Below are 25,051 nucleotides of genomic sequence, written 5' to 3'. Positions count from 1 at the left end.
GCAATTTAGATTAAAGTAAATTAATATTCCTTTGAATGAAAGTTATTACCTGCTACGATGGCCATCAATTTTTCTGACAGTTCTTTCACTCATATCGCAGAGAGTGAAGGATATCAGGTATCCTGGCCCAGATTGTCCTACATCTGACTCCATCTACACCTCACGCTGCCTCGGCAAGGCCAGCAGCATCATCACGGACCAGTCTCACCCCGGCCACTCCCTCTTCCCCCCCTCTCCCATTGGGCAAGAGGTACAGATGTGTGAACACGCACACACACACACCTCCAGATCCAGGGACAGTTCCTCCCCGGCTGTTATCAGGCAACTGAACCATCCTCCCACAACTAGAGAGCAGTGCTGAACTACTCTCTACCTCATTGGAGACCCTCGAACTATCCTTGATCGGGCTTCGCTGCCTCTACCTTGCACTAAACGTTATTCCCTTATCATGACTGATCCATACCAGACTGATTCCTGGGATGTCCGGACTTTCATATGAAGAAAGACTGGATAGACTCGGCTTGTACTCGCTAGAATTTAGAAGCTTGAGGGGGGATCTTATAGAAACTTACAATATTCTTAAGGGGTTGGACAGGCTAGATGCAGGAAGATTGTTCCCGATGTTGGGGAAGTCCAGAACAAGGGGTAACAGTTTAAGGATAAGGGGGAAATCTTTTAGGACCGAGATGAGAAAAACATTTTTCACACAGAGAGTGGTGAATCTGTGGAATTCTCTGCCACAGAAGGTAGTTGAGGCCAGTTCATTGTCTATATTGAAGAGGGAGTTTAAGAGGGCTAAAGGGATCAGGGGGTACGGAGAGAAGGCAGATACAGGATACTGAGTTGGATGATCAGCCATGATTATATTGAATAGCGGTGCAGGCTCGAAGGGCCGAATGGCCTACTCCTGCACCTATTTTCTATGTTTCTATGTTTCTATGTCTATGTATCTGTATACTGTGGACGGCTCGATTGTAATCATGTATTGTCTTTCCACTGACTGGATAGCGCGCAATGAATGCTTTTCACTGTACCTTGGCACACGTGACAATAAACTCAACTGAAACTAAACTGATTGTTTAAGAAGGAACTGCAGATGCTGTAAAATTGAAGGTAGACAAAAGTGCTGGAGAAACTCAGCGGGTGCAGCAGCATCTATGGAGCGAAGAAAATAGGCAACGTTTCGGGCCGAAACCCGGAAGGAAATAGGCAACGTTTCGGGCCGAAACCCTTCCGGGTTTCGTCCCGAAACGTTGCCTATTTCCTTCGCTCCTTAGATGCTGCTGCACCCGGTGAGTGAGTCCCGACCCTCTCCCCCTCTCCCCACTGTCTCTGGTGCTATCTACACGTGTCAGCTCTGATATCATGCTCAGTGGATGGAAGAGGATAAGTGCGCAAGTACGTTTATTGGCCAAGTATTCACATACAAGGAATTTGCCTTGGTGCTCCGCCCACAAGTAACAACATGACATACAGTGACTGAGAAAACACTAAACATTAATAATAATAAGACATGAATGATAAAAGGGGGAAGTCTTTTAGGACCGAGACGAGAAAAAAAAAATTCACACAGAGAGTGGTGAATCTGTGGAATTCTCTGCCACAGAAGGTAGTTGAGGCCACGGTTGATTGGCTATATTTAAGAGGGAGTTAGATGTGGCCCTTGTGTCTAAAGGGATCAGGGGGTATGGAGAGAAGGCAGGTACAGGATACTGAGTTGGATGATCAGCCATGATCATATTGAATGGCGGGGCAGGCTCGAAGGGCCGAATGGCCTATTCCTGCACCTATTTTCTATGTTTCTATGTAAATCACCATTGATCAAGCATGTGAACCAACAAAGATGCGTGCTTATCTCATTTCTCCTCCCAGCAAGCCAAGAGAGCAACCCCATTCTTGATTAGTGCGGGTGTCAGGGTGTATGGAGGGGGGGGGGGGGGGGGGGGGGGGGGGGGGGGGGGGGGGGGGGGGGGGGGGGGAATGGGGTTAGGAGGGAGATTGAATGATTGAATGGAGTGGAATTGATGGGCCGAATGGCCTAATTCTCCTCCTATCCCTTATGACCCTCTCCCCATGACCCCTGACACCCGCCGCCCAACTGGTTTTCAAAAAAAAGATGCAGGGTGCTGGAGTAATTCAGTGGGTGTGAGATCATCCCTGGAGCACGTGGGCGGGCAAAGAGACGTGTACCTGGGCCGGTAGCACTGAAACGCTCCGATCACCTCCAGCCCACAGATCTCCGTATCTCTCGGCACTGATTGTGGTCTTTTACAATTCTCTGCACGGCCAGGCGCGCGCGTAAGATAAATCTATTCTGCTTTTATTAACTTATTTAATGCAGTGAAATGAAACTGTAGATCACAATTACACCGCGGGATTTACAACCAGCAGAATCAGCGGAGGGTTTTCCAATATTCATAAGTTGGAAAATGTTTCCAATCAATTGTCTGGAGATCGTTTTCTACCCAGGCAGCGTGAGTGATGGGAGGCCTAGCTCACCCGTAGAGATGTAGTCGCGGGTGTGGGGGGGGGGGGGGGGGGGGGGGGGGGGGGGGGGGGGGGGGGGGGGGTGGGGGGTGCGTGTTGCGTGATTTACAGTAACTGCTGCCACTTTTGCTCATCTTCCAGTAATTATTCAGCGGTGGAAGTGGCAGTGTATGTAAATGTGTGTGTGTGTGTTACATACACGAGGAAAGTGTCGCGCGCGTAGTGCCACGCCACGGCTACTGTGCCTCAGCGTGGCTCAATGTACAGCATGCATGCGTGCACGGGGAACAGGGGGCGAGGGGGTTCTTTCCAACCTCCCCTCCCAGTCTAAAGAAGGAGGGTCCCGACCAGAAACGTTGCCCATCCTATGGGTGGATAGAGTGGACGTGGAGAGGATGTTTCCACTCGTGGGAGAGAAACATAGAAAAATAGGTGCAGGAGTAGAGGCCATTCGGCCCTTCGAGCCAGCACCGCCATTCAAGTATGAACATAGAATCATAGAAATATAGACAATAGGTGCAGGAGTAGGCCATTCGGCCCTTCGAGCCTGCACCGCCATTCAATATGATCATGGCTGATCATCCAACTCAGTATCCTGTTCCTGCCTTCTCTCCATACCCCCTGATCCCTTTAGCTACAAGGGCCACATCTAACTCCCTCTTAAATATAGCCAATGAACTGGCCTCAACTACCTTCTGTGGCAGAGAATTCCACAGATTCACAACTCTCTGGGCAAAGACGTTTTTCCTCATCTTAGTCCCAAATGGACGGCCCCTTATTCTTAAACTGTGTCCCCCATGGTTCTGGACTCCCCCAACATCGGGAACATTTTTTCTTGCATCTAGCCAGTCCAATCCTTTAAGAATTTTGTATTTTTCTATAAGATCGCCTCTCATCCTTCTAAATTCCAGTGAATACAAGCCTAGTTGACCCATTCTTTCATCCTGAGTCGAGTGAGAGAGCGGGGTACTGATTCTGGATGATCAGCCATGATCATATTGAATGGCGGTGCTGGCTCGAAGGGCCGAATGGCCTACTCCTGCAACTATTTTCTATGTTTCTATGGCTAGGACCAGAGGGCACAGCCTCAGAATAAAAGGACGTACCTTTAGAAAGGAGATGAGGAGGAATCTCTTTAGTCAGAGGGTGGTGAATCTGTGGGATTCTTTGCCACAGACGGCTGTGGAGGCCAAGTCAGTGGATATTTTTAAGGCGGAGATAGATAGATTCTTGATTAGTATGGGTGTCAGGGGTTACGGGGAGAAGGCAGGAGTGGGGTCGAGAGGGAGAGATAGATCAGCCATGATTGAATGGCGTTGTAGACTTAATGGGCCAAATGGCCTCATTCTGCTCCTAGAACTTATGAACATATATTTATTCACTTTTTCTCCAGAGACACTGCCTGTCCCGCTGAGTTACTCCAGCACTTTGTGTCTATTCCACCTCACATGGGCTTTAGTCTAGATTCATTTCATTTATGGGTCACCTGTACCGAGGTACAGTGAAAAGCTTTTGTTGCGCGCGGGTAGGTGTCGTAGGGGGATCTGTTGACAAAGCGAAGGCAGTCAGGGGGTCACAGACAACAAGATGCTTAGACACAAAAACCTGGAGTAACTCAGCGGGACAGGCAGCATCTCTGGTGAGAAGGAATGGGTGACGTTTCGGGTCGAGACCCTTTAAGGGTCTCGACCCGAAACGTCGCCCATTCCTTCCAGAAGGGTCTCGACCTGAAACGTCACCCATTCCTTCTCACCAGAGATGCTGCCTGTCCCGCAGAGCTACTCCAGCTTTTTGTGTGTATCAAGTTCAAGTTCAATTTCGAGTGAGTTTATTGTCATGTGTCCCTGTAGAGGACAATGAAACTCTTGCTTTGCTTCAGCACACAGAACATAGTAGGCATTGACTACAAAACAGATCAGTGTGTCCATATACCATGATATAAATATATACACACATGAATGAATATACTGATAAAGTGCAAATAACAGAAAAATGGGTTATTAATAATCAGAGTTTTGTCCGAGCCAGGTTTAATGGTTGTGGGGAAGTAGCTATTCCTGAACCTGGTTGTTGCGGCCTTCGGTGTAGACCAACATCCGTAGCAAGCTGCTGATTTTTAAACCCGTGGCTTGTAGTTCCCGGCCAGCATGAGTCTCGGAGACAAGGCGGGGTGGATTTGCAAGCGGGACCTCTGGGCATTCAGTGCAGCCCCAGATTGGGATTCCCATCACCTCACTGAAGAGAACTGCTCCAGATTTATCACCGCACTGAAGCATCGAAAACAGACTCACTTTGTACCACTTTCTGTGCCATGGCCACACCAACCATCTCCATGGCAACCCGCCCAAATCACCAGCTCACATCCTGCATCGCTGACAATCTTACTGATAAAGGGCGTACATTTAGAAAGATGATGAGGAGGAATTTCTTTAGTCAAAGGGTGGTGAACCTGTGGGATTGATTGCTACAGACGGCTGTGGAGGCCAAGTCACTGGCTACATTTTCAATACTGTAACATAGAAACATAGAAAATAGGTGCAGGAGTAGGCCATTCGGCCCGTCGAGCCTGCACCGCCATTCAATATGATCATGGCTGATCATCCAACTCAGTATCCTGTACCTGCCTTCTCTCCATACCCCCTGATCAACTTTAGCCACAAGGGCCACATCTAACTCCCTCTTAAATATAGCCAATGAACTGTGGCCTCAACTACATTCTGTAGCAGAGAATTCCAGAGATTCACCACTCTCTGTGTGAAAAATGTTTTTCTCATCTCGGTCCTAAAAGATTTCCCCCTTTATCCTTAAACTGTGACCCCTTGTTCTGGACTTCCCCGACATCGGGAACAATCTTCCTGCATCTAGCCTGTCCAACCCCTTAAGAATGTTTAAGAAGGAACTGCAGATGCTGGAAAATCGAAGGTACACAAAAAAGCTGGGGAAACTCAGCGGGTGCAGCAGCATCTATGGAGCAAAGGAAATAGGCAACGTTTCGGGCCCGAAACCCGGAAGGAAATAGGTAACGTTTCGGGCCGAAACCCGGAAGGGTTTCGACCTGAAACGTTGCCTATTTCCTTCGCTCCATAGGTGCTGCTGCACCCGCTGAGTTTCTCCAGCTTTTTTGTGTACCCTTAAGAATGTTGTAAGTTTCTATAACATCCCCCCTGTAGATAGATACTTGAATAGTGTGGGTGTCAGGGGTTCTGGGGAGAGGGCGGGAGAATGAGGTTTGAGAGGGAGAGATAGATCAGCCATGATTGAATTACAGAGAGGACGTGATGGGCTGAATGGCCTAATTCTGCTCCTATGAACTTATGAACCTGTGAACTTGTGAACGAGTGCACGGCCTGTGTACAGATGCAGCGTTAAAGGCTATAAGATGCAAGCCGCGCTTTGGTCCCCGTGGTGATTAGGAGACTGGGTGAGTGGTGTTCTGTCCTGCTCCAGTTCTAGGGAAATGTTATATCAACTGCTAATAATGCATTAAACTCTGGTTGAACTACCCATTTCCACAACGGATTCCTCCTCCTGCCACCTCCCCATCAGTTGCGGCCCTGCACTGACGGATGCATCGGGTCTCAGGCACACATCACCCCCCCCCCCCCCCCCCACCGTCCCCACTCCTGTCCCCTAACCCACCGTCCCCATCCCCCTACTCTCGCCCACCCCCCCCTCACTCCCCTCCTCTCTCCCCCCATCCTCTCACTCCCCCCCACCCGCCCCCCCACCCCCTCCCCCCCCCACCCTCCCCTCTGCCCCCCCCCCGTCCCACTGCTGCCCCCCACTCCCCATCCCCTTACTCTCGCCCCCCCCCTCACTCCTCTCTCCCCCATCCTCTCACTCCACCTCCCCCAGCGTCCCCCCCTCCTGCCCCCCTCCACATTCCCCCTCACCCCATCCCCTCCGTATCCTCTCACACCCCCAACCCCCCCTCACTCCCCTCCTCTCCCCCCCCCATTCCTCTCACTACCCCCCCCCACCCGCCCTCTGACTCCCCCCCCCCCCCCTCCTCCGTCCCCTCTGCTGCCCCCCACCCCCCATCCCCCACCCCCACCCTCCTGCCCCCCCAGCATCTCCTCTCCTGCCCCCCATCCACTCACTCCCCCCCCCCATCCCCCTACTCTTCCCCCCTCCCCATCCCCCCTCTCCTGCCCCCCACATCCACATCCCCCATCCTCTCACTCCCCCCCCCCCCTCCCGCCCCTCTCTCCCCCCTCCCCCTCGTACCCTCCCCCACGTCGCATTTCACACTGTGCCTTGTGGAGGGGGGGAGGCAGCGGGGGGGGGGGGAACACTCATCAGGCAGGGTAACACTGTGGATGGAGGGGGGGGAGGGAGTGAGGGGGGGGGGGGGCAGAGGTAACGAAGCCTGGAAACTGTGACCACCAGCTTCAAGAACATCTTCTTCCCAACAACATCAAGATCTTGAACACAACACAACACAAACTAAACCACCAACTGGGGCCCACCACGGTGGCGCAGCGGTAGAGTCGCTGCCTGACAGCGCCAGACACCCGGGTTCAATCCTGACTACGGGTGCTGTCTGTACGGAGTTTGCACGTTCTCCCCGTGACTGCGTGGGTTTTCTCCGGGTGCTCCGGTTTCCTCCCTCGCTCCAAAGACGTGCAGGGTTACAGGTTAATTGACTTGGTATGAATGTAAATTGTCCCTAGTGTGTGTATGGAAAAGTGTTAATGTGCGGGGATCGCTGGTCGGTGGTGACTTGGTGGGCCGAAGGGCCTGTTTCCGTGCTGTATCTCTGAATTAAAATTATGCTGAACTCTGGGCTGTCTTTGCTTGCAACCGGGGTTGTTTTTGGTTTTTCTCCAGTGCTATGATTATTAATCAATTGAATTGTTCTTTATTTTAAGTTCATAAGTGATATAGGAGCAGCATCAGGCCATTCGGCCCCTCAGGACCACTCTCCCATTCAATCATGTCTGATCTATCTTTCCCTCACAACTGCATTCTCCTGCCTTTAGGGCTAAGGGAACCAAGGGATATGGGGAGAAGGCAGGAATGGGGTATTGATTTTGGATGATCAGCCATGATCATCTTGAATGGCGGTGCAGGCTCGAAGGGCCGAATGGCCTACTCCTGCGCCTATTTTCCATGTTTCTATAACCCCTGACATCAGTACTAATCAAGAATCTATATATCTCTGCCTTAGTATATATCCACTGACTTCTGTGGCAAAGATTTCCACACTCACCACCTCTCTAACTAAAGAAATTCCTCCCCATCTCCTTCCTAAGTGAAATGAAGTCCTTTAATTCTGAGGCTGTGACCTCTAGTCCTAGACTCTCCCACTGGTGGAAATGTCTTCTCTACGCCCAGTTTGAATAAGGGTCTCGACCAGAAACGTCACCCATTCCTTCTGTCCAGAGATGATGCCTGTCCCTCTGAGTTACTCCAGCACTCTGTGCCTTTCTCCACTCGGTCCAAGCCTTTCTGGGGCACTTCAGTAGGTGGCCATTAGAGGGCGATCCTCTCCACCGTTTCACACAACCCCACACACTATAGCTACAGTTAACACTGAAGTCTCAGATCCTTGAAGACAGACACAAAATGCTGGAGTAACTCAGCGGGACAGGCAGCATTTCTGGAGAGAAGGAATGGGTCGAGACCCTTCTTCATCCCTGTCTCAACGGCAGCCGGCAACTGTGTTTTAGTTTAGTTTGGTTTAGTTTCGAGATACAGCGCGGAAACAGGCCCTTCGGCCCAACGAGTCCGTGCCGGCCAGCGGTCCCCGCACGCAAACGCTACCCTACCCACACACACTAGGGACAAGTTGTTCCAAGAGAGTTAACCTTCAAACCTGCACGTCTTTGGAGTGTGTGTGGGAGGAAACCGGAGCATGTCACGGGGAGAACGTACAAACTCCGTACAGACAGCGCCCAGAGTCGGGATCGAACCCGGGTCTCCGGCGCTGTGAGGCAGCAACTCTACCGCTGAGCCACCGTGCCATTTAGAGATATAGCACAGAAACAGGCCCTTCGCTCCTCTGAGTCCGTGCCGACCATCGACCACCCGTTCACACTGTTATTCCACTGTCTCATCCACTCCCTACACACTAGGGACAGTATACAGAGGGCCGATTAACCGACAAACCTGCATGTGAATGAGGGATGAGGGAGAGAGTGAGCGGCAGTTCAAGAAGCATTTCGATGGACACACGGATAGGACAGGTTTAGAGGGATGTGAGCCAAACACAGAAGGGTGGGACTCATCTTGATAGTACGGCCAAGTTGGGCTGAAGGGCCTGTTTCTATGACTCTATGTCTCCATGGCCCTATGGCTCAGAAGAAGGGTCACCCATTCCTTTTCTCCAGGGATGCTGCCTGCCCCACGGAGTTACTCCAGCAGTTTGTGTCTATCTGCGGTCACGGTGGCGCAGCGGTAGAGTTGCTGCCTTACAGCGGATGCAGCGCCGGAGACCCGGATTCCATCCTGACCGTGCTGCCTGTACGGAGTTTGCATGTTCTCCCCGTGACCTGCGTGGGTTTTCAGTAGATAGACAATAGACAATAGACAATAGGTGCAGGACTAGGCCATTTGGCCCTTCGAGCCAGCACCGCCATTCAATGTGATCATGGCTGATCATCCCAAATCAGTACCCCGTTCCTGCCTTCTCCCCATATCCCCTGACTCCGCTATTTTTAAGAGCCCTATCTAGCTCTCTCTTGAAAGCATCCAGAGAACCTGCCTCCACCGCCCTCTGAGACAGAGAATTCCACAGACTCACCACTCTCTGTGAGAAAAAGTGTTTCCTCGTCTCCGTTCTAAATGGCTTACTCCTTATTCTTAAAATGTGGCCCCTGGTTCTGGACTCCCCCAACATCGGGAACATGTTTCCTGCCTCTAGCGTGTCCAAACCCTTAACTATCTTATATGTTTCAATGAGATCCCCTCTCATCCATCTAAACTCCAGAGTGTACAAGCCCAGCTGCTCCATACTCTCAGTATATGACAGTCCCGCCATCCCGGGAATTAACCTTGTAAACCTACGCTGCACTCCCTCAATAGCAAGAATGTCCTTCCTCAAATTAGGGGACCAAAACTGCACACAATACTCCAGGTGTGGTCTCACTAGGGCTCTGTACAACTGCAGAAGGACCTCTTTGCTCCTATATTCGATTCCTCTTGTTATAAAGACTAACATGCCATTCGTTTTCTTCACTGACTGCTGTACCTGCATGTTTACTTTCATAGACTGATGTACAATGAACCCCAGATCCCATTGTACTACCCCTTTTCCCCACTTGACGCCATTTAGATAGTAATCTGCCCACTGTTTTTGCTACCAAAGTGGAAAACCTCACATTTATCCGCATTAAACTTCATCTGCCATGCACCTGCCCACTCTCCCAACCTGTCCAAGTCACCCTGCATTCTCATAGCATCCACCTCACAGTTCACACTGCCACCCAGCTTTGTGCCATCTGCAAATGTCATCTTCGGTTTCCTCCCACACTGCAAAGACGTGCAGGTTTGCGGGCTGATTGGCTTGGTGAATGTAAAAATTGTCCCTAGTGGGTGTAGGATGGTGTTAATAGCCCCGTGGGCCGAAGGGCCTGTTTCTGCGCTGTATCTCAAAACTAAACAAAAACTCTCTCTGGCTCGATGACTATATTACAACGGCTCGAAGAGAGGCACAAAAAGCCAGAGTAACTCAGCGGGACAGGCAGCATCCCTGGAGAGAAGACCTATAACTCCAGGACTCTATAAGTCTATGACTCCCCTCCCCAACACTCTCCACACTGCCCCAGGGGCAGGCAGGGATCAGCACGAATGTTATCCCATCCCCAATAACCCAGCTCATATATCGGCCTGCTGCAGCATAAGCATCAAAGTGTACAATAAATTCAGCAAACAGTTTGTTTAATTAGCCTTCACAAGTAACGCAAGCCAACAGAAGGTCACCAAGACGTGGTTATCTATCTCCAGCTCCCACAATTATGCTGCCGTGGTCCCGGCCATTCCACACACTCTGATCATTTTCCACTTGACCCATTCAGAGGCGAGTTATTCGAGTGTTGTGTCAGCTCCGATCCCTCCTGCCTGAAGCTCTCACCCTTAGAAGTGGCAGATGGGTGCGTTTTTATAGGATGCGATTTTCTATTTAGCGGCGCTGCAGTTTGTGTCGCGTGTTTACATCTCCCGTCGGTGGAAGATTCATTCGTCAATTAATAGACACCTACCCGCTCCGAAACATCGCCCGGCTGATCATCCCACCCTCAATTAGAGCACACACAGGGTGGGGCAACTAGGGACATTTGGGGGGGGGGAGAATGGGGGAGGGAGAGGGAGAGGGGGGGGGAGAGGGGGAGAGGGGGGGGAGAGGAGGGGGGAGAGGGGGGAGGGGGTTGAGGGGGGAGGGAGAGGAGGGGAGGGGAGGGGAGAGGGGAGGAGGGGAGGGAGGGGGGAGCGAGAGGGAGGAGGGGGAGAGGGGGGAGGGGGAGAGGGGGGGGGGGAGGGAGGGGGGGGGAGGGAGGGGGGGGAGGGGGGAGGGGGAGAGGGAGAAAGGGAGAGAAGAGGGAGAGAGGGGGGAGAAAGGGGGAGGGGGGGAGAGGAGAGGGGGAGGGGGGGGGGAGAGGGAGAGAGGAGAGGGAGAGGGAGAGAAAGGGAGAGGGGGAGGAAGAAGATGAGAGAGAGAGAGGGAGAGGGGACAGAGGGGGAGGAGGGAAGAGAGGAGAGAGAGGGGGAGAGAGAGGGAGAGGAGGAAGAAGAGGAGGGGGGGAGGGAGGAGAGGGGGAGAGAGGAAGAGAGGAGGGAGCAGGGAGGGGAGGGAGAGAGGGGGGAGCAAGAGAGAGAGAGGGAGCGCGAGAGAGAGAGAGAGAGAGAGAGAGAGAGAGAGAAGGAGAGAAAGAGCGAGTGGGAGAGTGGGCTACAATTGCTGAGAACTATATTTTCATAGAAACGTAGAGCGGGGGATAGAAAATAGGTGCAGGGAGTAGGCCATTCGGCCCTTTAGAGAGCCTGCACCGCCATTCAATATGATCATGGCTGATCATCCAACTCAGTATCCTGTACCTGCCTTCTCTCCATACCCCCTGATCCCTTTAGCCACAAGGGCCACATCTAACTCCCTCTTAAATATAGCCAATGAACTGTGGGCCTCGACCACCTTCTGTGGCAGAGAATTCCAGAGATTCACCACTCTCTGTGTGAAATTTTTTTTTCTCATCTCGGTCCTCAACAATCTTCCTGCATCTAGCCTGTCCAACCCCTTAAGAAATTTGTAAGTTTCTATAAGATCCCCCCTCAATCTTCTAAATTCTAGCGAGCACAAGCCGAGTATATCCAGTCTTTCTTCATATGAAAGTCCTGACATTTCGCACTAACTCTCTAATTTCCCCTTTCCCCTCAGTATTTGACATGAGTTTGAACTGATTGTATCCATGTACGGTATATAGATACAAAAAGCTGGAGTCACTCAGCGGGACAGGCAGCATCTCTGGGGGGGCGTCTGTTGTACGAGAAGTCGGTGAGGTCACATTGTGGTGTGTACTGGTCACCGTGTTACAGGAAAGATTCCGTCGGTCTGGGGAGCACGCAGAGAGAAGATTCACGAGGATGTTGCCGGGACTCGAGGGGGCCTGAGCTACAGGGAGAGGGGGGGGAAGGGCTGGGGCTCTATTGCTTGCTGCAGGGACAATGAGTGAGGGAGGGATGGGGAGGGGGGAAAGGGTGGGGGGGGCGGGGGGGGGGGGGGGGGCGATCTTTATGGAGATGCACAAAAAATCATGAGAGGAATAGATCAGGTAGACGCACAGAGTCTCCCTGGGTAGACAAAAGTGCTGGAGAAAACTCAGCGGGTGCAGCAGCATCATCTACGGATCTTTTTGCCCCATTCACCCTCCCCTCTCTCCCCACCTCTCCCTCCCCTCTCCCCCTACCCCCTCACCCCTCCCTCCCCCTTCTCCCCTTCTCCCTCTCCCCTCTTTCCCCCTCTCCCTCTCTCCCCCCTTCCCCCCCCCTCCCCCCCTTTGGTCACCCTCACCTCGCCTCCCCTCTCCCCCTGCCCCCCCTCCCCCCTCCCCCTCCCCTCTACCCTCCCCTCCTCCCTCCTCTCTCCCCTCACGCCCCTCCTCCCTCTCTCTCCCCCCCTCCCCTCCCCTCGCTTCTACTCTCCTCTCCTCCCGTTCTCCTCCTCTCTCTTCCGCTTCTCCCCTCTGCCCCCTCTCTTCTCCTCTCCTCTCTCCCTCCCTCCCCCTTCCCCCTCGCTCCCCTCTACCCTGTGAGTGAGAGTGTGGGTGAGTGTGTGTGAGTGACCATATGAGTGTGTGTGAGTGTGGGTGAGTGTGAGGGAAAGACAGGTCAGCCATAATTGTACGGCAGAGCGGACTAGACGGGCCGAATGGTCTAATTCTGCTCCTATGTAGTTTGACCACACTCTGGGGAGGTCGACGGTCAAACGTACTTCATTATCATATGTAGTTAAGTGGAGCGATTAGACTGCAGCAGCAAAGTCTGTAAACACTCTGCTCAATTTAACACAATACACAAGCACAAACAGAAATTCAATAAATAATAAAATCCAGTATTGGTGCAAAAGAAACCAAGCCAGAACAAAATGTATACACAAAGGACACAGAGTGCTGGAGTAACTCAGCGGGTCAGGCAGCATCTGTGGAGAACATGGATAGGTGACGTTTCACAGAGTGCTGGAGTAACTCAGCGGGTCAGGCAGCATCTCTGGAGAACATGGATAGGTGATGTTTCACAGAGTGCTGGAGTAACTCAGTGGGTTAGGCAGCATCTGTGGAGAACATGCATAGGTGACGTTTTGGGTCGGGACCCTTCTTCAGACTAGTTTGGAGTTTCGGTGATGTTTGTGGGTGTTCGACAGCCCGATGGTTTGTTGGGAAGAAGCTGTTCCTGAACCTGGAGATCAGGGTGTGCAGACTCTTGGACTTTCTTCCCGATGGCAGGAGCCAAATGAGAGAAGTCGTTGCAGGAGTCTGGAAAAGCCGGGACCTCCAGGTTTCAGGAAAAAGCACAATAGTTCGGTTTTGTTTAGAGATACATCGTGGATAGAGGCCCTTCGGCCCACCGAGTCCATGCCGACCCATTCAGGCTGGTTCTACATTATCCCACTTTCCCACCCGCTATCCGACACATCCGGGACAATTTACCGTTATACCAAAGCCAATGAACCTGCAAGCCCGCTCGTCCTTGGAATGTGGGACGGAGGAAATCCACCCGGTCACAGGGAGAACGTGCAAACTCCGTACAGGCAGCACCCGTGGTCAGGGTGGAACCTGGGTCACTGGCGCTGTGGGGCAGCTGCTCCACCCGCTGCGCCACCGTGCCGCCCACGGTAATCTTCCCAACAAACATCAGGCTATTGAACACTAGACTAGAAGGATGAGGGGGGGGGGGGAGGCTGTGAAACTCACTGAATAGTGAAAGGCCTGGATAGAGTGGATGTGGAGAGGATGTGGAGAGTCTAAGATCTAAGGGCGCAGCCTCAGAATTGAAGGATGCTCCATTCGGAAGGAGATGAGGGTGGTGAATCTGTGGAATTCTTTGCCACAGAAGGCTGTGGAGGCCAAGTCAGTGGATATTTTTAGGGCAGAGATAGATAGATTCTTGATTAGAAGCGAGCGTCAGATGTTATGGGGAGAAGGCAGGAGATGTGGCAGGGGTTGACAGGGAGAGATAGATCAGCCATCATTGAATGGCGGAGAAGACTTGATGGGCCGAATGGCCTAATTCTGCTCCTATCACCTCTGACCTTATGAACCCCCGAACCACTGACTGCACCGCCATGATTCAGGTCGTAAGCGATAGGAGCAGAACAAGGCCATTCGGCCCATCAAGTCTACACCCGCCATTCAATCATGGCTGATACACCTCTCCCTCCCAACCTCATTCTCCTGCCTTCTCCCTACAGCCCCTGGCTCCCGGTACTAATGAAGATTAAGGGACGCTATAAAAAATGCAGGTAGACAAAAGTGCTGGAGAAACTTAGCGGGTGCAGCAGCATCTATGGAGCGAAGGAAATAGGCAAAGTTTCGGCCCGAAACCCGGAAGGAAATAGGTAACGTTTCGGGCCGAAACCCTTTCGGGTTTCGTCCCGAAACGTTGCCTATTTCCTTCCCTCCACGGATGCAGACTGTTTCCTGGGATGTCAGGACTTTCATATGAAGAAAGACTGGATAGACTCGGCTTGTACTCGCTAGAATTTAGAAGATTGAGGGGGGATCTTATAGAAACTTACAAAATTCTTAAGGGGTTGGACAGGCCAGATGCAGGAAGATTGTTCCCGATGTTGGGGAAGTCCAGGACAAGGGGCCACACACACAGTTTAAGGATAAAGGGGGAAGTCTTTTAGGACCGAGATGAGAAAAACATTTTTCACCCAGAGAGTGGTGAATCTGTGGAATTCTCTGCCACAGGAGGTAGTTGAGGCCACAGTTCATTGGCTATATTTAAGAGGGAGTTAGATGTGGCCCTTGTGGCTAAAGGGATCAGGGGGTATGGAGAGAAGGCAGGTGCAGGATACTGAGTTGGATGATCAGCCATGATCATATTGAATGGCGGTGCAGGCTCGAAGGGCCGAATGGCCTACTCCTGCACCTATGTTCTATGTTTCTATGCTGCTGCACCCGCTGAGTTTCTCCGGCATTTTTTTTGTCTACCTTCGATTTTCCAGCATCTGCAGTTCCTTCCTAAGCAAATGCAGGTCTTGTGACGGGGGGGGGGGGGGGGGGGGGGGAGGGGGGGGGGGGGAATTGATGGACCAATGGGATTGGCGTGATTGGATACCCAACGTCATGTCGGCTCGGACACGGCCCATTGGCTGCGGCCCGCGAACGAGGCCTCCCTGATTGGCCGCAGCCCATCGGCTGATTTTGAACGGAGACAAATTTAGACGATGCAGGAAACCGCGGATTTTTTTTTTGTTTGTAATTCCAAGAATCGTGAACATGAGTACACGCAGCGGGCCAGGTTATGTGTCCAGTAAAACGCTCTGATCCCTGTGTGGCAGGGGACGAATATCCTGGGGTTATTGATTATGTAGCAGTGTGCGTTACTGCTAATGTGATGTCTCCCATCACCCCCCCCCCCCCCCACCACCCCCCACCCCCATCTCCCACTCTTACACACACTTGCTGTTTAGTTTACATTTCAAGACCCTCCTCTATATCTACAAAGCACTCAATGGGCTTGCCCCCTCCTACATTAAAAGTCTTCTCACCCACCACTCCACCTCCAGGTCCCTCAGATCGGCCGACTTGGGGCTGCTGAACATCCCGCGGTCTCGGCATAAACTCAGGGGCGACCGCGCCTTTGCGGTTGCAGCCCCCTAGACTGTGGAACAGCTTCCCCCCCTTCCCTTCAGAACTGCCCCCTCCATCGACTCCTTTAAGTCAAGACTAAAATCTTATCTATACTCCCAAGCCTTTCCTGACGTCCACTGAGCGAGGGTTATATGTATATATGTGTGTAGTTTGTTTATACAATTCTTATAACAAATGTAAAGCATTTTGGCCAACGAGAGTTGTTTTTTTAAATGTGCTATATAAATAAATGTGACTTGACTTGACAACTTACATAGAAACATAGAAAATAGGTGCAGGAGTAGGCCATTCGGCTCCTCGAGCCTGCACCGCCATTCAATATGATCATGGCTGATCATCCAACTCAGTATCCCATCCCTGCCTTCTCTCCATTCCCCCGATCCCATTAGCCACAAGAACCACATCTAACTCCCTCTTAAATATAGCCAATGAACTGGCTTCAACTACCTTCTGAGGCAGAGAATTCCACAGATTCACCACTCTCTGTGTGAAAAATGTTTTTCTCATCTCGGTCCTAAAAGATTTCCCCCTTATCCTTAAACTGTGATCGCTTGTTCTGGACTTCCCCAACATCGGGAACAATCCTCCTGCATATAATGGGTGACTTCAATCTACATATAGATTGGGTGAATCAAATTGGCAGGGGTGCTGAGGAAGAGGATTTCTTGGAATGTATGCGGAATAATTTTCTCAACCAACATGTAGTGGAACCAACGAGGGAGCAGGCTGTTCTAGACTGGGTATTGAGTAATGAAGAAGGTTTAGTTAGCAGTCTTGTTGTGCGTGGCCCCTTGGGCAAGAGTGACCATAATATGGTTGAATTCGTCATTAGGATGGAGAGTGACATGATTTATTCAGAAACAAGGGTTCTGAACTTAAAGAAAAGTAACTTTGAGGGTATGAGACGTGAATGGGCCAAGATAGACTGGTAATTGATTCTTAAAGGGTTGACGGTGGATATGCAATGGAAGGCATTTAAAGGCTGCATGGATGAACTACAACAATTGTTCATCCCAGTTTGGCAAAATAATAAATCAGGGAAGGTAGTGCATCCGTGGATAACAAGGGAAATCAGGGATAGTATCAAAACAAAAGATGAAGCATACAAATTAGCCAGAAAAAGCAGCCGACCAGGGGACTGGGAGAAATTCAGAGTCCAGCAGAGGAGGACAAAGGGCTTAATTAGGAAATGGAAAATAGATTATGAAAGAAAACTGGCAGGGAACATAAAAACTAACTGCAAAAGTTTTTATAGATATGCGAAGAGAAAAAGATTAGTTAAAATAGTCCCTTGCAGTCAGAAACAGGTGAATTGATCATGGGGAACAAGGACATGGCAGACCAATTGAATAACTACTTTGGTTCTGTCTTCACTAAGGAAGACATAAATAATCTGCCGGAAATATCAGGCCAGATATTCAAATCAGGCCAGGGGGTCAAATGAGATGGAGGAACTGAGTGAAAGCCAGGTTAGTCGGGAAGTGGTGTTAGGTAAATTGAATGGATTAAAGGCCGATAAATCCCCAGGGCCAGATAGGCTGCATCCCAGAGTACTTAAGGAAGTAGCCCCAGAAATAGTGGATGCATTAGTGATAATTTTTCAAAACTCTTTAGATTCTGGAGTAGTTCCTGAGGATTGGAGGGTAGCTAATGTAACCCCACTTTTTAAAAAGGGAGGGAGAGAGAAAAACGAGGAATTACAGACCAGTTAGTCTAACATCGGTAGTGGGGAAACTGCTAGAGTCAGTAATTAAAGATTGGATAGCAGCACATTTGGAGAGTGGTGAAATCATTGGACAAAGTCAGCATGGATTTATGAAAGGTAAATCATGTCTGACGATTCCTATAGAATTTTTCGAGAATGTAACTAGTAGAGTGGATAAGGGAGAACCAGTGGATGTGTTGTATCTGGACTTTCAGAAGGCTTTCGACAAGGTCCCACATAAGTGATTAGTATACAAACTTAAAGCACACAGTATTGGGGGTTCAGTATTGATGTGGATAGAGAATTGGCTGGCAGGCAGGAAACAAAGAGTAGGAGTTAACGGGTCCTTTTCAGGATGGCAGGCAGTGACTAGTGGGGTACTGCAAGGCTCAGTGCTGGGACCCCAGCTATTTACAATATATATTCATGATTTGGACAAGGGAATTGAATGCAACATCTCCAAGTTTGCGGATGACACGAAGCTGGGTGGCAGTGTTAGCTGTGAGGAGGATGCTAGGAGGCTGCAAGATGACTTGGGTAAACTGGGTGAGTGGGCAAATGCATGGCAGATGCAGTATAATGTGGATAAATGTGAGGTTATCCACTTTGGTGGCAAAAACACGAAAGTAGACTATTACCTGAATGGTGGCCGATTAGGAAAAGGGCAGATGCAACGAGACCTGGGTACCATGGTACACCAGTCACTGAAAGTAGGCATGCAGGTGCAGCAGGCAGTGAAGAAAGCGAATGGTATGTTAGCATTCGTAGCAAAAGGATTTGAGTATAGGAGCAGGGAGATTCTACTGCAGATGTACAGGGTCTTGGTGAGACCACACCAGGAGTGTTGCGTACAGTTTTGGTCTCCTAATCTGAGGAAAGACATTATTGCCATAGAGGGAGTACAGAGAAGGTTCACCAGACTGATTCCTGGGATGTCCGGACTTTCATATGAAGAAAAACTGGATAGACTCGGCTTGTACTCCCTAGAATTTAGAAGATTGAGGGGGGATCTTAAAGAAACTTACAAAATTCTTAAGGGGTTGGACAGGCTAGATGCAGGAAGATTGTTCCCAATGTTGGGGAAGTCCAGAACAAGGGGTCACCGTTTAAGGATAAAGGGGAAACCTTTTAGGACTGAGATGAGAAAAACATTTTTTACACAGAGAGTGGTGAATCTTTGGAACTCTCTGCCACAGAATGTGGTTGAGGCCAGTTCATTGGCTATATTTAAGAGGGAGTTAATGTCCCTGTCCCACTTAGGAAACCTGAACGGAAACCTCTGGAGACTTTGCGCCCCACCCAAGGTTTCCGTGCGGTTCCCGGAGGTTGCAGGTGGTTGCCGGAGGTTGCAGGCAGTGGAAGCAGGTAGGGAGACTGACAAAAACCTCTGGGAACCGCACGGAAACCTTAGGTGGGGCGCAAAGTCTCCAGAGATTTCCGTACAGGTTTCCTAAGTGGGACAGGGGCATTAGATGTGGCCCTTGTGGCTAAAGGGATCAGGGGGTATGGATAGAAAGCAGGTACGGGATACTGAGTTGGATGATCAGCCATGATCATATTGAATGGCGGTGCAGGCTCGAAGGGCCGAATGGCCTACTCCTGCACCTAGTTTCTATGTTTCTATGTTTCTAGCCTGTCCAACCGTTTAAGAATTTTGTGAGTTTCTATAAGATCCCCCCTCAATCTTCTAAATTCTAGCCAGTACTAGTTTGGAGATGCAGCGTGGCAACACCGGGCCCATGCCGACCAGCGATCCCCACACATTTACACCATCCTACACCCACTAGAGACTATTTTTACATTTACACCGAAGCCAATCAACCTACAAACCTGTACGTGTGGGAGGAAACTGAAGATCTCGGAGAAAACCCACGCGGGTCACGGGGAGAACGTAAAACCCCGTACAGACAGCGCCCGTGGTCGGGATCGAACCGGGGTATCCGGCGCTGCATTCGCTGTCAGGCAGCAACTCTACTGCTGCGCCACCGTGCCATCGATGTTTCAGTTACCCCACAACGTGAACCATCCTTCTACGACCACAGAGCTGTCGTGAACTACAACCGCGCAGACTCCCCTTGACCGGCCCTTTGCCGCTTTGGCCTTGCACCAATCATCATTCCCTCTAGATCCTGTATCTGTACACTGTGAACGGCTCGATTGTAATCATGCATTGTCTTTCTGCTGACTGGTTAGCGCACAACAACATGCTTTTCACTGTACCTCGGTCCACGTGACAACGAACTAAGCTGAACCGAAACAAAATCATCCGTCTGAAGAAGGGACTGGACCCAAAACGTCACCCATCCCTTCTCTCCAGAGATGCTGCCTGTCCCGCTGAGTTACTCCAGCTATTTTCGAACTGCAACTGCACTGAGAGTAGGGAAGATTCAAACAAGGGGACATGACATGAGAATTAAGGGACTGAAGTTTAGGGGTAACATGAGGGGGAACTTCTTTACTCAGAGAGTGGTGGCTGTGTGGAATGAGCTTCCAGTGAAGGTGGTGGAGGCAGGTTCGTTTTTATCATTTAAAAAAATAAATTGGATAGTTATATGGATGGGAAGGGAATGGAGGGTTATGGTCTGAGCGCAGGTATATGGGACTAGGGGAGATTATGTGTTCGGCACGGACTAGAAGGGTCGAGATGGCCTGTTTCCGTGCTGTAATTGTTATATGGTTATATGGTTATATGTTATATGGTTAATTAGACTGAACCCCTCTTTGTTGCGGCGGGCTGTTTGCCTCTCGTCCGCTCTATTCAAGGGGCGCAGCGTTTGGTCAGGGTAGCACAGCCTGACATAGCCCCCCAAACCCCACTCTGCCCCCCTCCCCTTCTAATCTCCGCACACCCCCGTCTCTCACCCCCATCCTCTCTCCCACCACCGTCTGTTCCCCACTTATACAGGGAGGGGGCAATGCAGAGAGCTCTTCAACCCCTCCCCCCCCCCCCCCCCCGCTCCACCCATTCTATTCTGAAGCCACCTCTCCCTTACCCCCCCCCCCCCCCATTGTGTTCCCCCTCCCCTCCCCCCAGCTTTAGCCCCCCTCTAGTCCCTCACCCCTCCCCTCCCCACCCCCCCCATCGTTACCCTGTCTGTACACGCTGATGTGAGATCTCGAGGGGGGGGGGGCGTGCAGTGGAGAAAGGGGCCCGTCATTTCTAACGGCAAGCTGCCAGATATTTTGCCTCATTAAGGCACAGAATTATGTTCGCACTTCGTATGAACTTTGATTCCATGGGCAGCTGCTGGGGAGAGACAAGGCGTGATGGAGGGCTTCATTTAGCCGAGTCCCCAAGCAGAGCGCGGGGAGCGGGGAGCTGGGAGTGGGGAGCGGAGAGCGGAGAGCGGGGATGTGCCGATTGCCAGCATGTGCTGCCCTGCACGGCAAGACTCTGCGCAGGGAGGGAAGGCCACTCTGCCCATCGCTCCGCTCCCCGGCCGGGCCAGCAGCAAAGTCACGGACCAGCCCCATCTCCATCACCCCCCCCCCCCCCCCCCTCCTCCTCTCCCGACGGGCAAGAGCTCTGTGGAATTCTCTGCCTCAGAGGGCGGTGGAGGCAGGTTCTCTGGATGCTTTCAAGAGAGAGCTAGATAGGGGATATGGGGAGAAGGCAGGAACGGGGTACTGATTGGGGATTAAGAAGGAACTGCAGATGCTGGAAAATCGAAGGTAGACAAAAGTGCTGGAGAAACTCAGCAAGTGAGGCAGCATCTATGGAGAGCAGGAATAGGTGACGTTTCGGGTCGAGACCCTTCTTCAGACTGCAGTTCCTTCCTAGGGATTGTGAGAAAACGCACACCTCCAGATTCAAGGACAGATTCTTCTAGCTGTTATCAGGCAACTGAACCGTCCTCTCACCAACTACAGAGCGGTCCTGACCTCCAATCTGCATCAGTGGAGACCAATGGACAATCTTTGATTGGACTTCACTGGACTTTATCGTGCACTAAACGTTATTCACCTTATTATCCTGTACTCGGCTTGTACTCGCTAGAATTTAGAAGATTGAGGGGGGATCTTATAGAAACTTATAAAATTCTTAAGGGGTTGGACAGGCTAGATGCAGGAAGATTGTTCCCGATGTTGGGGAAGTCCAGAACAAGGGGTCATAGTTTAAGGATAAGATGGAAGTCTTTTAGGACCGAGATGAGAAAAAAAAATTTCACACAGAGAGTGGTGAATCTGTGGAATTATCTGCCACAGAAGGTAGTTGAGGCCACAGTTCATTGGCTATATTTAAGAGGGAGTTAGATGTGGCCCTTGTGGCTAGAGGGATCAGGGGGTATGGAGAGAAGGCAGGTACAGGATACTGAGTTGGATGATCAGCCATGATCATATTGAATGGCGGTGCAGGCTCGAAGGGCCGAATGCCAGCAGTTGTCTGTTTTTTCACCGTTTTATTTTTATTTTTAGTTAGTTAAAGTGTTTTTTTTGGAGGTCTAGACTTTTTTGTGTGTGGGGGGTGGGGGTGGGGGGTGGGGGTGGGGGGGGGGAAGGGGGAAACTACCTTTCAGGGTCCCTACCTGGTCGGAGAGGCAGTTTTTCTCCGGGCTGCAGCAGCTTCGACCCGTCCTCACGGCCTACCAGCGGGCCTGGAGCGGCGTTTCCTGTCGGGGACCGCCCAGAACCTCGGCTTCGGCGGCGGCACAACGCTGGAGCGCTATCGTGGAGCTCCGGTGAGCTGAGACCGCCGGGAACAACATCGCGGAGCTGCGGGGCTGTGGAGCGGCCAGCTGCGGGCGGTGGTGTTGAACCTTACACCGGGAGCCTGGGATCTCGCGACGAGATCACCAGTAGTGGAGCTCCAACCGGCGCGGCCTTGTCGGCTTCGGAAGCCGCGGCCTCCAGTACGGAGGCGGCCGTTTCCAGGGTTCCCAGGCCGCTGTGAGGTCTCTCCCGACGCCGGAGCACCACCAGCCGGCAAGAACGGCCAGGAACATCGGGCCTCCGTAGAGGCAACTGTGCAGGCCTCAATAGGCCCGACTATGGGTGAACTGGGGTTGGGGACTGGACTTTGTGCCTTCCCTCATGGTGGGAGCCATTGTGGGGGGATGTTCTTTGTGTGTAAGACTCTCATTGGTGTTATGCCTGCATTCTTTCTGTGTGTGCTGCAAAATGGCAAAAAGCCTTTCACTTCATTGCACCTCGGTGTATGTGAATGTGACCAATAAAATACCTTTGATACCTATGATGGCCCACTCCTGCACCTATTTTCTATGTTCTATGTTTCTGTGTTTCTATTCGTACAGAGTGGATGGCTCGATTGTAATGTATTGCATTCCTGTTGAAGGTAGACACAAAATGCTGGAGTAACTCAGCGGGACAGGCAGCATTTTTGGAGAGAAGGGACGGGTGACGTTTCGGGTCGAGACCCATCTCCAGTTGGCTATTTCTATTTCCGTTGACTGGTTAGCACGTGACCTCGGTCCACGTGAGGGGAATAAACGTAATCCTAACCCTAAACGACGGTGCCCCTGGTCTCCATTTGTGTGTTGTCACGGGCTCCCTGATGTTTCAGTATGCACCACCTACACACGCAGAGGTGAACATACATGAAGCAACACACACATGTGCTAGCCATTCCTGGCTAATCAATGGGATTGACATAGGTCACTTGTGCGGCACGGTGGCGCAGTGGTAGAGTTGCTGCCTCACAGCGCCAGAGACCCGGGTTCGATCCTGACCACGGGTGCTGTCTGTACGGATGTTTGTACGTTCTCCCCGTCACCTGCGTGGGTTTTCTCCGAGAACTTTGGTTTCTTCCCACACTCCAAAGACGTGCAGGTTTGTAGGTTAATTGGATAGTGTTAGTGTGCGGGGACCGCTGGTCGGCACGGACTCGGTGGGCCGAAGGGCCTCTTTCCTCGCTGTATCTCTAAACTAAACTAAACCTTCGTCCATAAGTCGGAAAATACACGAAAATAGACGGCTATTGTAAACAGGCCGCCACAATATTGTGATGAATGGCACACAAGGTGGCGCAGCGGGTAGAGCTGCTGCCTCACAGCGCCAGGGACCCTGCCTTTCACGTGCTGTTTGTGTGGAGTTTGCACATTCTACCTATGGCCGCGGGTGAGAGGGAGGGAAGAAGAGAGAGTGAGAGGGGGAGAGGGGGAGAGAGAGAGAGAGGGGGAGAGGGAGATATGTGGTGCTAATGCACATTGATAGGGCTTTAACTGGTGCATGACAGCATGGTTGCAGTGATGCTTGGCTGTGGTGGTGCATGGTTGCGGTGGTGAATGGCTGTGGTGGTGCATGGCTGTGGTGGATGCGATGTTGCATGGTTGCAGTGATGCATGGTTGCGATGTTGCATGGTTGCAGTGATGCATGGTTGCAGTGGTGCATGGTTGTGGTGGTGCATGGTTGAGGTGGTGCATGGTTGAGGTGGTGCATGGTTGAGGTGGTGCATGGCTGCAGTGGTGCATGGTTGAGGTGGTGCATGGTTGAGGTGGTGCATGGCTGCAGTGGTGCATGGTTGCAGTGGTGCATGGTTGCAGTGGTGCATGGTTGCAGTGGTGCATGGTTGCGGTGGTGCGTGGTTGCAGTGGTGAATGGTTGTGGTGGTGCATGGTTGAGATGGTGCATGGCTGCAGTGATGCTTGGCTGTGGTGGTGCATGGTTGTGGTGGTGCATGGTTGCAGTGATGCTCGGCTGTGGTGGTGCATGGTTGCAGTGATGCTCGGCTGTGGTGGTGCATGGTTGAGGTGGTGCGTGGTTGCAGTGATGCTTGGCTGTGGTGGTGCATGGTTGTGGCGGTGATGCGCGGTTGCTGTGGGGCTCCATGCATGGGTTGGAAACACAAGTAGTTACTCACACTCGCCATCACAGTGGTGCGTTTCTCTGGTGGTGGGCTAATGCTCCAATCAATTCACCCCTTTGTGTGACACGAATGACCTGGAGATGAACTGGTAAATAATTGCTGCATCGGGCCGAATCAGCGGCGGTTATCGGGAGATTATTCACACCCTTTAGGGCTCTGGCATTGTGGCTGAACCAGTACACGGATACAGAGCAAATGGATTTTCTCCAGGGCTGATGTTTAAACAGATAATTTAACACAAGTCTGCATCCATACATCACTGCCTCATCCAGTGGCTGTTGTTCCCACCACCCCCCCTCCCCTCCCAGCTTCTCCTTCTACAGTGGTGCTAATTATATCTTAATGCACGGGTGCTAATGGCATGCATCACGGCACGGTTTGAGAACAGCTGCATCCAACAGCGCAAGAAGTCGCCGTGAGTTACGGACGCAGCCCAGACCATCGCACAAACCAACCTCCCTTCCCTTGACTCCATCTACACCTCACGCTGCCTCGGCAAGGCCAGCAGCATCATCAAGGACCAGTGGCACGCACCCCGGCCACTCCCTCTTCCCCCCTCCCCCATCAGGCACGAGGTGCCGGAGTTTGTACGTTCTCCCCGTGACCACGTGGGTTTTCTCCGGGAGCTCCGGTTCCCTCCCACACTCCAAAGACGTACAGGTTTGTAGGCCATGTAGGAAGGAACTGCAGATGCTGGTTTACACTGAAGATAGACACAAGATGCT

The 25,051-nt window shown here is 51.5% G+C and overlaps 1 protein-coding gene across 1 annotated transcript in view; it reads right to left on the bottom strand.

Moving 5' to 3' along the window:
• LOC129710131 (src kinase-associated phosphoprotein 2-like) overlaps positions 1–25,051 on the bottom strand; it is a 295,021-nt gene that overhangs the window by 9,667 nt on the left and 260,303 nt on the right. The window lies entirely within an intron of this gene.

The sequence above is a fragment of the Leucoraja erinacea genome, chromosome 27 (assembly GCF_028641065.1).
Source record: "Leucoraja erinacea ecotype New England chromosome 27, Leri_hhj_1, whole genome shotgun sequence".
Taxonomy (NCBI): Eukaryota; Metazoa; Chordata; class Chondrichthyes; order Rajiformes; family Rajidae; genus Leucoraja; species Leucoraja erinaceus.
This window is presented reverse-complemented; position numbering and strand designations above follow the sequence as displayed.